Below are 14,204 nucleotides of genomic sequence, written 5' to 3'. Positions count from 1 at the left end.
CGGTTTGATAAATCAGTAAATCCTGTCTGCTTGCCTGTTGTGCATGGTCCTGATAATTTAGCCAAGATGGGTTTTCAAATACCAGTGGTTAGTACGTTAATCTAGCCATTAACAATAATTGGGAGGTTGGAGATTAAATTGTTTCTGGATCAACTGAATTTGCAGTTGCCACAAAACTAGGTAAATGGCCTCTACAGGAATTATTTTATTTTTTCAGTCTCACAAATCCCAGGAATTACATACAGAATGGGTTGCAAAGTGAGCACCCTGTGCTACTGCAAAGACTTTTCTTCCATCAGTTGCTGACTTTTTAAAAGAAACTTGGTGTTGCTTATGAAGATATATATGAAAAACTCTCTTAATTGCCCTTGATATTTTAAGATGGATAGTTAAACCAAGAGACTGTATGGCATATCCAAAGAGACCTATTTCCTGGATTCTGTAAGAATGGAGAGGGTTTTAGCCTGCATTAAAAAAAAAAAGAAAAGTTTGAAACCTTGCTAACTGTTTGCTCAGAACATCCTGGGTTAGTATTTCACAATAGTGAAACATTTTGGCGTGAAAGAAAAAAAAAAGCATTTTAAACTCTAGTGTATTCAAAACCTTAACTCTGAACAACAATGAACACATAACATTTTGTGTTTTCAGAGATAATTATGCTTATTTAAATGCCTTTCATGTTTTAATCAATGTTTGCAGGATTGATCTTAAACCTGAAATGAATTAAGAAAGTATTTTCCTCCTTCAATAAAAAACTGTTAATGGCATCAAATGTAAACCTCAGTGTTTATAAGATAGACGTTGTTTAATTCAACCAGATGTACCGGAGAGTAGGATCTACTTTCACTAATGAATTTGCACTGTGTAGACACCCATCTGGATAATAATGGGATTTTCTGATCACAGGTCTCCAAATTGGTTTCCTCCTGCTGTGATTCTCAACTTTTTATATTAACAAATGACTTTATAACGATGCAGAACTTCAACCCCCAAATCCACTTGTTCCATGTTCCACATTCTAACACAGAGACACACACCAACCTCCAACATCACCAGGTAGGAATTATATTTGACTACTAGTAACAAAATCCCCCAAATAACAGTGGCTTAGACAAAAAGATATCTTTCTGTCATGCAAAATAAGTCCAGGGGTAGGCAATGCAGGGTCAGTGTGATGGCTTCACAAGGTCATCAATGGTTTTTCTCTTTCTGCCCTGACATTCTCAGTGCTGGCTTTCATCCTGCAACTCTCAGCAGTGTGACCTCATGGTCACAGAATTTCTGCTGTAGCTCCAGCCATCAAAGCCATATTCCAGGCAGGAAAGAAGGAGAAAGGGGAAGGAGCAAAATGGGCACGTGAGACTTTAGATGGCTCCCTTTAAAGAACCTTAGTAGAAACCCCACTCTGATTTCTAAATGGCCAAAGTTGAGTCACATGACCACCCCTGGCTGCAAAAGAGGCTGGGAAACGTGATGTTTTAGCTGGGCACACAGCTCCCCCAAATAATATTGAGCTTCTGTTAATAGGGAAGAATAGAGGGAAATGAGTATTTAATAGATAATCACAATAGATAGCCTCTCCTCCCCCTTATTGAACAAATGAGGCCCTCCAGCTTGAGCTGTCTCAACCCTTCTCTTCTGCACCAAAAATCTGTCTTCATCCGCTTTTTTCTCCCTTCAAAGAGAGTTCCCCTTGCTCAAGTAGACTTGACCCCTTCCCTTCCATGACCTCTAGGATCCAGGCCCTTCTCTCTTGCCTCTTCAATTTCTCTCTTTCTATTAGTTGCTTTTTCTACCCCCACGAAATCATCTATTTAAAAAAAAAAAAAAAACCTCTTCTTTGTCCCTCATCCCCAGCTTCCCTTCACAGCACGTCTGAGATGGGCTGTCCAAGGTGCCCAGTGGCCAAATCCAGTGGCCTTGGGCTATGTTCTCTAAAACCTCCAAGATCTGTGGCTTGAGGCGCTGCAGCAATGGGGTGTGCTGGAGGAGAAAGGCAGGCAGGCAGTGGTGGGGGGTCTCTGGGTTCCTTCTCACACAAGCTCCCTGTGCTTCTCCACGGTGTTGCTGGCCTTTGGCTTGGGGACAGGACTGTCTTTATTCCAGCAGGCATCTCCTTGCTCTCTGCTTTCTTCTCACGGCCTCTAAATGAGGACACATGGCCATGCTTGGTCCTTGCCCTCTGCCTTTGCTCTCCTAGCTCCATCCCCTGGAGAGGCTTCACCACTCCCATGCTTTCCACTCTCACCTCTGCTGTGGATTCCAAACTCTCCCTTTCCCTCTCCCCTCCCACCGAGCACTAGCCCCACACCTGAGCCAGCTGCCTGGCAGAAGAAAGGGTTTCAGACGTGACTGGCTCCAGCTCGCCTACAAGGGGCAAGGGGTGGAGCCTCTGAGTCTAGTTTTCAGTCCTGTAAATACGCTGCTTCTGGGATCGCCATGCTATTACTGGCTCGATGTCCACTTAGATGTCCCATCATCACCCCAAACCCAGACTGCCTAAAACTGAATTCAGTATCTTTACCCCAAACCAGCCCTTAATTTAGTTGCTGCTTCCCTAGCAGGGTCCCAGGCTAAAAACTGGAGTGGCCTGTGGCTCTTCCTTCTTCTCTGTATCCAATCAGACAGCAAGTCCTGTTAGCTCTTCCTTTACAATAGCCATCAAATCTACCTCCCCCACCCCCCGCCCCATTTTGCTACCTTCACTACTTGCCCTAGAATGTTATGGTGGCTGCCAAGAGGTCTTCTCATCTCAAACCTTTTCCTATGCTTGTCCATCCCATATGACCCAGGCAAGTTAATCTTCCCAAGCCATTGTGAGGCACATGTCAGATCCCAGGTGTGAAACTATTAAAGGCTTTTTCTTGTCCAGATGCTGCTGGGACCTACATCAAAGACTGTAATCTGGCCCCCAAGTGGTGTCCCATCCTACCTCCCCTTCTTCCTGTGCACCCCTCTCCAACCGCCTGGCCTCCTCCTCTTCTAACAGGACCCATGTGCCTCCATCGCCCCCACCCTCCCTCTGCGCTCCCTGATTCTCCCCTCCTCCCTCACTCCTTCCTAGCTTCCAAGGCTGTGCTCAAGGACCAATACCTCCATGAGGTCCCTGACAGCTGGAGGGACTCCCTGTATTCCTAAATTCCTCTGTGTTCCTCAACTACTTGGTCTGTCACTTATTTTCTTAAATTAAGATGCAGTTCACATACCATAAATGCATCCTTTTAAAATGTGCAATTCAGTGGGTTTTAGTACATCTGCAGGTATATTTGCCACCATCACCGTTGTCTAATTCCACATTTCCATCCCACAACTGATGTGCTTTCCAGACCCCCTGGTACGTATTTTCATGTGAATATCCCCTCTCTCAGTAAAACACGGGAGCAAGCCCAGCAGAATACCTCACCCACAGGTGACGCTGAAGGCTCAGGAAGGCGGAGGTGGAGGTGATGAAGATACATGACAACAGTTCAAGAAACAAAGACCCAAACTCCCTTGGGGGACCCCACATCCTAAGATATAAGGGCCTCAGAGAAAAGCCACCTTCCCTTTTACCCCCTCATGTGACCTAATTGTAAGGAAACAAAGTTGCCAGGATGCAAGTCCTTGTGCAGAGATCAACTTGAACTAGGAGCAAGTCCCAACTAGGAGCAAGTCCCACCTGGAGTCACGAGATGGCTGGCTCACCTCCACAAGCCCACCTGAGCCTCCCCTTCGCTTCTTGTAGCAAGGCATTTGTTCTAATCTGGGATAAAGTTGGGGTCTTAAGTCAGTTACCTCACATAATTCCAATAGGGAGAAAGTTATAGAACTTAAAAAATGTAAAATCTGTGATCAATAGTAAGATAATTTGGATTATTTGGGATTTGCATGCTTAAAAAAATTTTATGAAAAAATCTATTAACCAGTTCCATGAACAAACACTTGTTGGACACATGACACAGTGTAAGTCACTGAATAATGTTCACCACATTCTATATATCACTATATATGAGTATATACTCATTTTCATATATTAATATATATTATGTATACATTTTAGCCAATAGATTATATTCCATATATTGGCTTGGAACTTGGAATATATTTTTTCATGGAAACAAAATTTATAAAGCATATTTCGATCCTAGGTCAGTCCACAAAATATTTCATAATTTACCTAAAATAGTACTAGTGATTGTCCTAAGATCTAATCACCCTACATATTCATGAACCTCAAACTTCTCTAAGTTCTGCCCCCTGAACCTGATTCTACAACCCAGAGATCCCTGACCCCTCTGGAGAATGGATTCCCAGCTGCTGCTCCGTCTACCTCATTACCACACAGGTTCAAATCCATCTTAAGAAACACATGGAACTCATCAGGTTTCTTTAAAATCACTACTAGAAACAAACAAACAAAAAAAACTGGACGAAATCCTTAAGTTTTCTGTTTACAAGATTCAAAAGAATTAAATTCTCTTTTGCAATGCATTAAGATATCTCTTTTTTATTTTATTTTATTGAGTTATAGTCAGTTTACAATGTTCTGTCAATTTCCAGTGTAAAACACAATTTTTCATTTGTACATAAACATACATATATTCATTGTCACATACTTTTTCACCATGAGCTACCACAAGATCTTGTATATATTTCCCTGTGCTATACAGTAAGTTATCTCTTTTAAATGAGCTTTTTCTTTTTCGTTAGTGCCTGCAGGAATTTCACCTGAGATGATTTTCTGGCAGAAATTCTAGATGACCCCTCAGCTAGATCCAGCTTGACCAAACATGGACAACTCACCGGGGATTGAGAATTTATTTTGCTGCTAATATGCTGAATCAAAACATGCCATGTGCTTCGAAGCATGTCTAGCTGACGTTGAACATCATGTTGAAAAAATACTGATTATTTTGTAAAGCCTTTTAAACGGGTTTCCTTAACCTAATCAGCATACTTTGGAAGGGTACAAAGGAGATGCAAAAGTTCTTCTTAATGTCCTTTTTGGAAAAGTCTGGCCAGAAAAAGTATCTGTTGGCAGCATCTGTAGTTTCTGATTGAAATCTAGTCTGAGGATGAAATGTAATTAATTTGTTAGGTCAGTCTGGAAGTTGTACTAGAAAACAATTTCTGGGGATAATGAGAACAGATGGATTCAGAGGCCAAGGAATTTTCCAAGTGTTTGTTCTTGTGGAAATACTGAAGGGGTTCTCTATGTCCCTAAGTAATAGTCCCAGATCAGCTGTGTTGAGGCCATAGCAAGGCCCTATCACCTGATGCTCTGTTATCTCACTGGAATCCTGGGGTGTCTTGCCTTATGCAGTCGTCTTCCTAAGATCTAGGTGAAAATTAACTTCCTGCAATAAAACCTAGTCTAGAACACGGTGGAAAGTAACTGGCAACGTGACTCCAAGGGGCCCTTTTATGAAGCCTGTAGCCACCTCAGCTTCACCTGTTACACTGGTTTAAAGCTCTCCGCGTGCCCCTCCTCTTCACAAGGACAGCCCCTCGCTTCTGTCATGTACAGGATATAAACCAGGGACCTCGTAAAACAGACCTGGTCACCTCTGGACACGTCAGCTTCCCTGGGCTTGGCACCTCCTTGTGACCAATGGACTTCTATGTATTTTCTGGAATTCATGTGTGGGCTTCTAGATGCTGTGGCTGATCTGTTTTTAAATTCTATTTTATCAAAGGAAGGGGCTGGCATATGTGTCTGCCAAACAACCCCTTGTCAGTTCAACATCGGTATCTGTTGCTGAGAAAAAATCCTTAAACCTTTTTCTCAGCACCCTTCACCTGCCGGGGAGACTCAGCCGCTTTGAGCTGGGTAGGAGAGCAGTGCTTTTTCTAAGAGGAGAACAGATCTTTTTCTCTTTTACAAACTTTTTTTTTTCAAACAGAATCTATGTACTTCTGTTTTTGCAACCCACAATAACCAGATGAACTGCATTTAATTCTCAGTGTTTTATAGAAAAGCCATTGAGCATACAGATAATCCACAAGAAGACATCAGAAACTATTTGGCTGTAGGCTTGGTTCTGAGATGGTTTGCAGTGGTGAGAGAGGAAGAAAATGCATTTGAGAGGACTAGGTTATCCAGAAAGCAAGGCCTGTGCCCTCAAGTCACCCCAAGTTGAAAATACTTTTCTGAGACTCAGAAACACACCTGGAAAGAATCAAATGCTGATAGTTCCTCTCAATTCACAAACCTGGGACGTCTCGGGGACGCGTGCAATGTTGGTAAGCAGTGAAGATCTCACACGAATATCCTGAGTTTTAAAATTTTTGTTCTAAAAAATAAAGGGCAATGATTCCCATGTAATGTGGTCATAGAGAGCTTGTAATTGGCCATGAGCACCTTAGGAGTCCACAGAGTTCACCCAGCCAGCCCCGCGGAAGTCACTTCCCGTTCCTGGGCTCACCTGGCCCCAGGCTCAGACACAGTGGAATCTTGTTCAACGGCCCTGTGGTGTCAGGAGATCACTTTAAAGGCCACCTACTAATGCAGTGTTTCCCACTTCAGGCTGGGTACCACGAGCAGGTGACAGAGTCAGTTTAGTGGATCTGAAGCCGTGGGTAATCATTAGCTGAATCCATTTCACCTGTAACCTGCCTTCACTAATCGAGGTCACTGTAATTGCTGCTGTAGAAGATTTGCATGTCCTCCAAGCGGCATGTGAACCAAACATTTGCCTGAGTTGTTTTCCAGGAATTTGGAGTCAGCTGTGCGTAGTTGAAGCTGAGCTGGTTAAGACCGGATAGGACCGCCGACCCTCCAACTGGGCATGCGCGGCTGTCCGCTCGTGACCTCTTACACGGGCATTGGCCTGTGGCTTTGCTACGCCTGCGCAGAACGAGGATGACACACCTTTTTCCAGTCACCTTTCCCCATGCTCCCCCACCTCTGCCCTGCTTCTTTATCCTTCATCACATAAATACCCCGAGCCCTTTGCCTTCAGGGTGGTGCAGCTGAGGCCTGTTCCTTGTCTCTGCACTCGGCTGCCTTGAGAATAAATCCTCTCTTTGCTGCAAACTTCGGCATCTCAGCGGTCAGGCTTGCTGTGCATGGGGCAAAACGAACCTGGTTCAGTAACGGATCCAGACTCACGTTCTCTTTAGATAGGATGGAAGAAACTAGAAATTTTAGACTAGGAAGTGTCAAACTGCTTTGCCTGTAAGAAGAATAAGCAATGTACTGGACCTGTACGTTGATGTAAGTATTTTCTTACTCTGGGCCCCATAATGACTCCACAAACTTGCTGTATTTCCCACCCACAGGCTGTAGCACCCAAAATTCTGTGTTGCAGACACTGAAGGCCTCTTTCGCGAAGCAAATATGTTACCTGATAGGAGTTACAAGTATTTTAGCAAACAATTTTTTTTAATTAACCAGCAAAGAGGAAGACACTGAGGGCAAGTAGGCTTCAGTGGGAAAATGAGGAGGACCTGGCAGGACAAACTGTTTGGAGGTATAAGATTTTAGGAATGTGGGAGCTTTGAGAAGAAAAGCATTTAAAAAATAAATCTGCAGAAAATGTAAGCAAACATAAATGCTGATCCTAAAAGCCTTCATACACCTGTTACCAGGGAAAGGGAAATAAGAATTACCTCAGTTCTTAGTCACCTGGAAGAAAAGAGTTTTTGACAAGAGACAAAAAGCATGATATAAGCAAGATTTTTATTAGTGAAGTGAAAGAAAGAGTACACTCTGGAGGATTGGGAGCAGGCCAATCCAAGAGAGGAGAAATGGTGCTGTTCCTTTGTTTTTCCTGTTTTTATATCCTGGTTTCATGATTGATTGATTGACAGCTCAGGTTCTCTGCGCTCTGGTTGATTGACAGCTGTTTCCTTGTGCTCTGGTTAATTGACAGCTCAGGTTCGTTGTGTTCTGGGTGGTTCCTTTCCCCTTCCTCTCCCCCTGCCCAGGGTTCATTTATATCTAAACTACCTAACAGACTCAGACTAATTTGTTCGCTTAAAAAAATGCGTGAAAACACTGCACAACCCTTGCTTTATCAAGTTTAACATATCTAGAAATATAAAAGGTCAGGGAGAGTAAAGGCGGTTGTTGGGGTTTTTTCCTCCCAGTTTTCTAAGGAAAATGATAAAACCTTTAAAGAAATAAATTATTGCTGAAAAATGTCAAGACGTGTTGTAGGCCATGGCGTTTTAAGATGTCACCTGAGAGGAAGAAGTGTGGGCAGACCCGGAGCCTGGGCAGAGGGAGGCAGCCCCGCGGCGCCGAGCCCAAGGGCCGCATGTCCTTTCCATTGATGCCGCCTTCTGAGAGCCATACCCGTCGTCTTCCCGTTGCTCTGAAACACAGCAGCTTGCTTGGCTGCAAATGATGGCTTGTCCACACTCAGCGGGGGGACGCCCCCGAAACTTGCAGGGCACGCGCCGGGCAGACCTGTATGTCACACATATGGACCTGCCTATGTGAGGAACTGCTTCTAATTCTGTGGGTCTCCTTTGGGAACTGAAAACTTCTGTTGTGAGGGTCCCATGCCGACAATAGGAACCGGGGACACACAGAGGGCTGGGCCCACCTGCAGAGCTTCTGACTCCGTGGGTCTGGTGTGGTGCCTGAGGAATGGCATTTCTAGTGCATTTCCAGGTGATGTTGATGCCTGGCTCAGGACCACGCTGAGAACCGCTGCTCTAGAGTCTGGCTGGTTGGTCTGTTTCTGAGAAAGGGGAGAGCGATGCCAAGAGTCAGTGATGAAGAGTCCGTGAGAGGGGATGGACTCCAAAGCCCCTCACATCCACCCCCAATGTGGCTTCCACCTGGGCACCGGCCACTTCGCTGAGATTGCGTAATGGTGAACCAGGCCCTCAGCAAGCGCTGGGTGAGCAGGACTTCCAAGTCCTGTCTGGGCCCCACTCGTTCCTGGAAGAGTTCACAGCAGGATCAAAGATGCCCTGCAGGGTGGGAAGCAAGGTGCTTTCCTCTCGGTTCTTTGCTGTGCCTCTGCCCTCCGCTCGTGGACTCTGTGGCCCCTCCAGGGGCTTCGGGTGCAACCCGGAAGGAAGGAGTCCATTCTTACCCTGGAGCTTCTACACAGATTTTGTAAGGCCAGATGGAGATGATAACTTGAAGAGAAAAAAACCTATTGAGTCCAAGTATAAACAGAGATTTGGGAGGATACCAACCAGCCAGTTTTTCCCACCGCAAGGAAAAGAGAATTCTGTCGAGACTGAGGGAAGATTTTGGAGCCGTGGGAGGGTCTCAGCGAGGGAAGCTGCCCCTGGCACCATGGCTCTTGGGGGAATCTGAGGGCAGAGAGGCCTGGGACCTCACTTCTTAGATCAAGTCCCAGGAGACAGCTGGTCTCTCTCAGCGCCATAAGAGCAGCTGGTGGAAGTCGCAGTAGGTCCGTAAAAGCAGAAACAGAGAACCCCACCCCCTCACTCAAGGCCCAACCCCGCAGAGAGGAGCAGCTGGGTGTGTCCTGTGTCCCCAGCCAGGTGGGGCACCTGCGCACAAGTGAGGAAAAGGGCCCTCAATACCCATTACTTCCATCTGTCGGGAAAATCGGTCATAAACTGGGTTTTGTAAGCAGACAGCACTTTACCGCCATATGCTGCAGAATTTTCTGAGCAAACACACAGATCTGTGATGTTTACGGTGTGAACAGCACCCTAGGGTGGCAGTGGCCCTCCCTGTGGTCAGAAGGGGTGGCCGCGAGCAGGTGCAGCCAGACGTCAGGAGCCACAGCCTCACTGCTGCTGATGGAGACACCGATGACGCCTTGAGGGTGGGAAGGGGGTGTCTGCAGAGACGAGATCCAGAACCCGGAGCTTGTTCCCAAAGGACACTGCCCCTAACACCAGGCAGATTCTAGAGAAGCCCCCAGCGCTTTTAGTTTTATAGCTGTGGGGGCTCAAAGTTGGAAATTAGCTTTTTGGCATGGCGGTTTGTGACTGAGGCACTGGTACCTGCCACGTGAAGTCTCTGCCTCCGTGCAGGCTCCCTGCCCCCACCCCCACATCCTGCCTTGTTCAGGTGACACCAGCCTCTCCTCCTCCCATAGCCTCCTCCGCTTGTTCCTCAGCCTCAGACCCTCACCCTCAGCTCAAACCAGGGTCTCTGAAACAAAGCCCTCTCTGTGGATCTCTGGCCCCTTACCTTGCTATTTAAATTTTTCACAGCAGTTTTGTGCTTCCCTCCATTATGCTATATATGATATTGAAGTTGTTCTCAGCCTGTTTCCCCCAGTAGGACATAAATTCCATAAAAACAGGGCCTCTGTCTTGCCCACTACTGTATTCAGTGCCCAGAGCAATACCTAGCACATGGTAGGCACTCAGTATTTCTTGAATGGATGGAAGGTCTTCACATAGAGGGACCAATGTGTCACAGCCACAGGAGCTCCCCCAGCCCTACCCCCTGCTCCAGGGCTGCCCTTCAGGAGCTGCACTTGCTGTGTTCATCCTGATGTCCTGGCTCCAGCTTCAGAAGCCCATCAATGTAATTTCCCTACTGACTTCAAGCGAATTCAAGAAATATCAGCATCCTACATTTGCAGAAGAGATTTTCCATTTCTCTCATTTATGGATTTTTTTTTTAGCACAGTCATCATTGCTGGCCTTAATGGTGTGTAAATGCTTCTAGTTTGAGTTTAAAAAACCAAAACAAGGAGGCGGGGGGAGGGGAATAGAAGGAAATAGGCATGTCCCTTTTTAAAGCAGGATGAAGCTCACCCATCATCACCACCTCCCAACCAGTGACCTGTGCAGATGGGCACAGGGATGCTGAGCGGACTCTGCGGGTACCGGAAGGAGAGTGACAACGGCCATCTGTCAGGAACTCAAGGGCAGTGACAACACGTGTGGGCCCCTCCTGACGTCTGCTTATGGCCATTTCATGACTCACTGACCCTCCTCCAGAGCTTGAGTCAAGGAGAGGGAGTAATCTGCACTCAGCCTCTTAGAATTAGCTTGTTGGCAGCTCAGGGCCCAGCTCTAAGGAGTAAAGAGAAGAGGTCAAAGTTGTCCCTAAAGCCAGATTTTGGATAATCTGCTATTAGACCAGAGGCCCTCCCAGACAGTGCTCCATCAGCACTTGGACAAGAAACACTGGGCCAGTGGATCTGCAGATTCCACCCTCCGCACCTGCAATTCCCTGCCTACTTGCTCTGGAAAAGCACACCCAGCCACGTCCCTTCCCTGTTGGAATCTTCACTTCCTCATCCTCAAACCAGAAACTTCAACAGCCCTAAAACTGAAATCTCTAGCTTTCAACCTCTAATCTCTGTCAGAGGCTCCTGGGCTGTCTTCCCAGGCCTGCCCTGTCCCCCGCCTTCTCTGGATGACATCCCTCTTATGAGGCTTCCCTCCAGGAGCAGAGCTCTCTCCTGCCACATACCCCTTAGGTGCTAACTGTCACTCCATTCTGGTCATTCTCCCCCATTGGGCTGTAAGCTCCTTGAGGACATAGAGAGCATCTTTTATCTGAGAATCCCCAGTGCCAGGCCACTCAAAAATTTTGAGTTGTAAATGAATGATGAATTTCTGAGTTGGTTCTCTTACACTTTCACTCAAGATCATCCAACTGCAGCATCCAAATATTGCCCAAAATGTAATTAAGAAGAAACACTGGCCACTACACAGCTGTTAGAATGGAGAGGATCTGGATCAAGAGCTCTCATTCACTGCTGGTAGGAAGGCAAAATGGGACAGCCACTTTGGCAGACAGTTTGGTGATTTCTCACAAGACTAAAATTACTCGGAAGTGGGGGGTATAGCTCAGTGGAAGAGTGCATGCTAAGCATGCACAAGATCCTGGGTTCAATCCCCAGTACCCCCATTAAAAAATAAATCTAATTACCCCCCACAAACAAAACAAAACCAAAAAAAAAAACCAGACTAAAATTACTCTTACCACAGAATCCAGCAATCATGCTCCTTGGTATTTACCCAAATGAATTTAAAACTTACGTCCACAGAAAAATCTGTACACTTCATCCACAATTGCCAAAATATTTGGCACTAAAAAGCAATGAGCTCTCAAGCCATGAAAAGACATAGAGGAAACGTAAGTGCACATTACTAAGTGAAGGAAGCCAACCTGAAAAGGCTACGTACAGTATGGTTTCAATTATATGCCATTCTGGAAAAGGCAAACCCATGGCAACAGTAAAAGGATCAGTGGTTGCCAAGGGCTTGGGGGGAGGGAGGCATAAATAGGTAGAGCACAGAGAATTTTTAGGGCAGTGAAGCTACTCCGTATGATATTATAACAATGGACACATGACATTATACATCTGCCCAAACCCATAGAATATACCAGAGGAAGAGTGAACCCTAAGGTAGACTGTGGACTTTGGATGATGATGATGTGTCAGTGTAGGTTCATCTGTTGTAACAAATGTTCCACGTGTTGCGCGATGTTGACAGTGGAGGAGGCGGGGGGAGGTGGGGGCAGAGGGGTATGGGAACTCTGTACTTTCTGCTCAATTTTGCTATGAATTGAAAACTGCTGTAAAAATTAAAGTCTAGCAATTCAAAAACAAACAAACAAAAAGACAAACACTGGCCGCATCTTCAAGAAAGTAATGATAGGATATGAATGACCAAAGCAAATATATACATAGTGGATAAATCATGAAGCCAACAGAGGACATTTCTCGAGGGTTTCTCCCATGCGAAGTCACAGCAGGCACAAATGTCCCCTCAGATGGCCTCAGCCCTGCGTCTGGTCCTAGGCAGCACCAACAGGCTCTGTTTCCCATGGACTAAACCCCTCTGGCTGGTGCCGGCTTCCTGTCTGAAGGCCGGATGTTGAGATGGGATGTCGAAGCCCTTTTGTCTCTCTGGGGAGCGGGAATGCTCACAGTGTAAGCTGGTCGGCAGGAAAATCGGCTCAGGATTTCCTGGGTTGAGACTATTTCAGGTTCATATCAGTCGCTTGGTTTCCTCTCCAGAGTAAAAGCCCTATTTAGGCTTGAATACACCCAGCTGCCTGATCCAAAAGGACTTCAGGACACCTTAAGAGGAGACGTGTCTGAAAACGTAATGATTCTACTCCTGCAAGAGGAAGAAGTAAGTAGCCCAGGCTTCAGGCCTCCGTGTGCAGTTACCTCCAAGGGCTGCGAGGAAATATGGACCTTCCTGCCTCTTTGCTACATGTGCCTCCTTAGAACAGTTTATCTAGAACCTCTGTAGTTACCGAATTACATTCTCTGCTACAAACTGGATATTCCTAAATCCCTAGCAAGGGAGTAAGACTTCCCATGGTGCCGCGCTTTCCCCATCATGTCCTGAAAAGTCCCCGATCCGCAGAGGCCACGACAGAGGGAAAGACTGCGCTCCAAGCCGGGCTCAAGCACCAGGGTTCTGGCCCAACAGTCACCACCGCCCGGTGAGTGTCAAGGGACGTTCATTCTGTATGCCTCAATTTTCAGTTCAGCATCTCTGACTTCAAAAGAAGATAAAATGGTTGTAAAGAGTAGCAGAAAAATTGTGATGAAGAAACGAGGCCTTCAGAAGGTGAACTGTGAGTCTAGCAGTCTCCTCTGGGTGAACCCTTCCCTCCTCAAGGCTGTGCAGAAGACAACCAGAGGGATGGAAAAGGACCCAAAAGAGCAGCACGGAGCCCTGCGGTCCCCAGGATTTACAATTCCTGCCTCCGGTTAGCAGCACAGTTCCCCAGCAAGGTAAGCACATTAGGACGTAAGAAAGACTCATTTGGTTGCAAGTGACAGATACCCAAGTCAAAGTAGCTTAAGCAAAGTAAGAGGATTTACTGCTTCACAGAGATAATCTAGCATCAGACCAAGCTTGATCCCAGGGCCCAGTATGGGTCATAAAGACTTGACTTCTCCACCTCTCTCGCTCTCTTTCCATCTCTCAGGGTGGTTCAGCAAAGGAAAATCAAGGCACACTGTGTGGGATGGACAAAGGAACAATGGTCCCCTGTGTTCCCTGTGTGCAGCCATGACACCAGTGAGTAGAAAACTTCAGTGGCCACAGCTTAGCCACCCTATCAAGTCAGCCAAGCAAGGACCGGCTCTGCAGCTGAGCAAAGAACAGAAGCCACAGAGCAGCTGTCAAGCCCCACATCTGGCGTCATCATCTCCCTGACTGTCACATCTGGTCAGCCACTGAGCTCTTCCGGCCCCGGAAACAACCCTGCTGTCTGTCCTCCCTTCTCCGTTCCTCCCAACACTGTCAAATCAGCCCATCATCACCTGTACCCGTTTCCTAGGGCTGCTGTCACT

The sequence above is a fragment of the Camelus dromedarius genome, chromosome 6 (assembly GCF_036321535.1).
Source record: "Camelus dromedarius isolate mCamDro1 chromosome 6, mCamDro1.pat, whole genome shotgun sequence".
NCBI classification, from domain to species: Eukaryota; Metazoa; Chordata; class Mammalia; order Artiodactyla; family Camelidae; genus Camelus; species Camelus dromedarius.
This window is presented reverse-complemented; position numbering follows the sequence as displayed.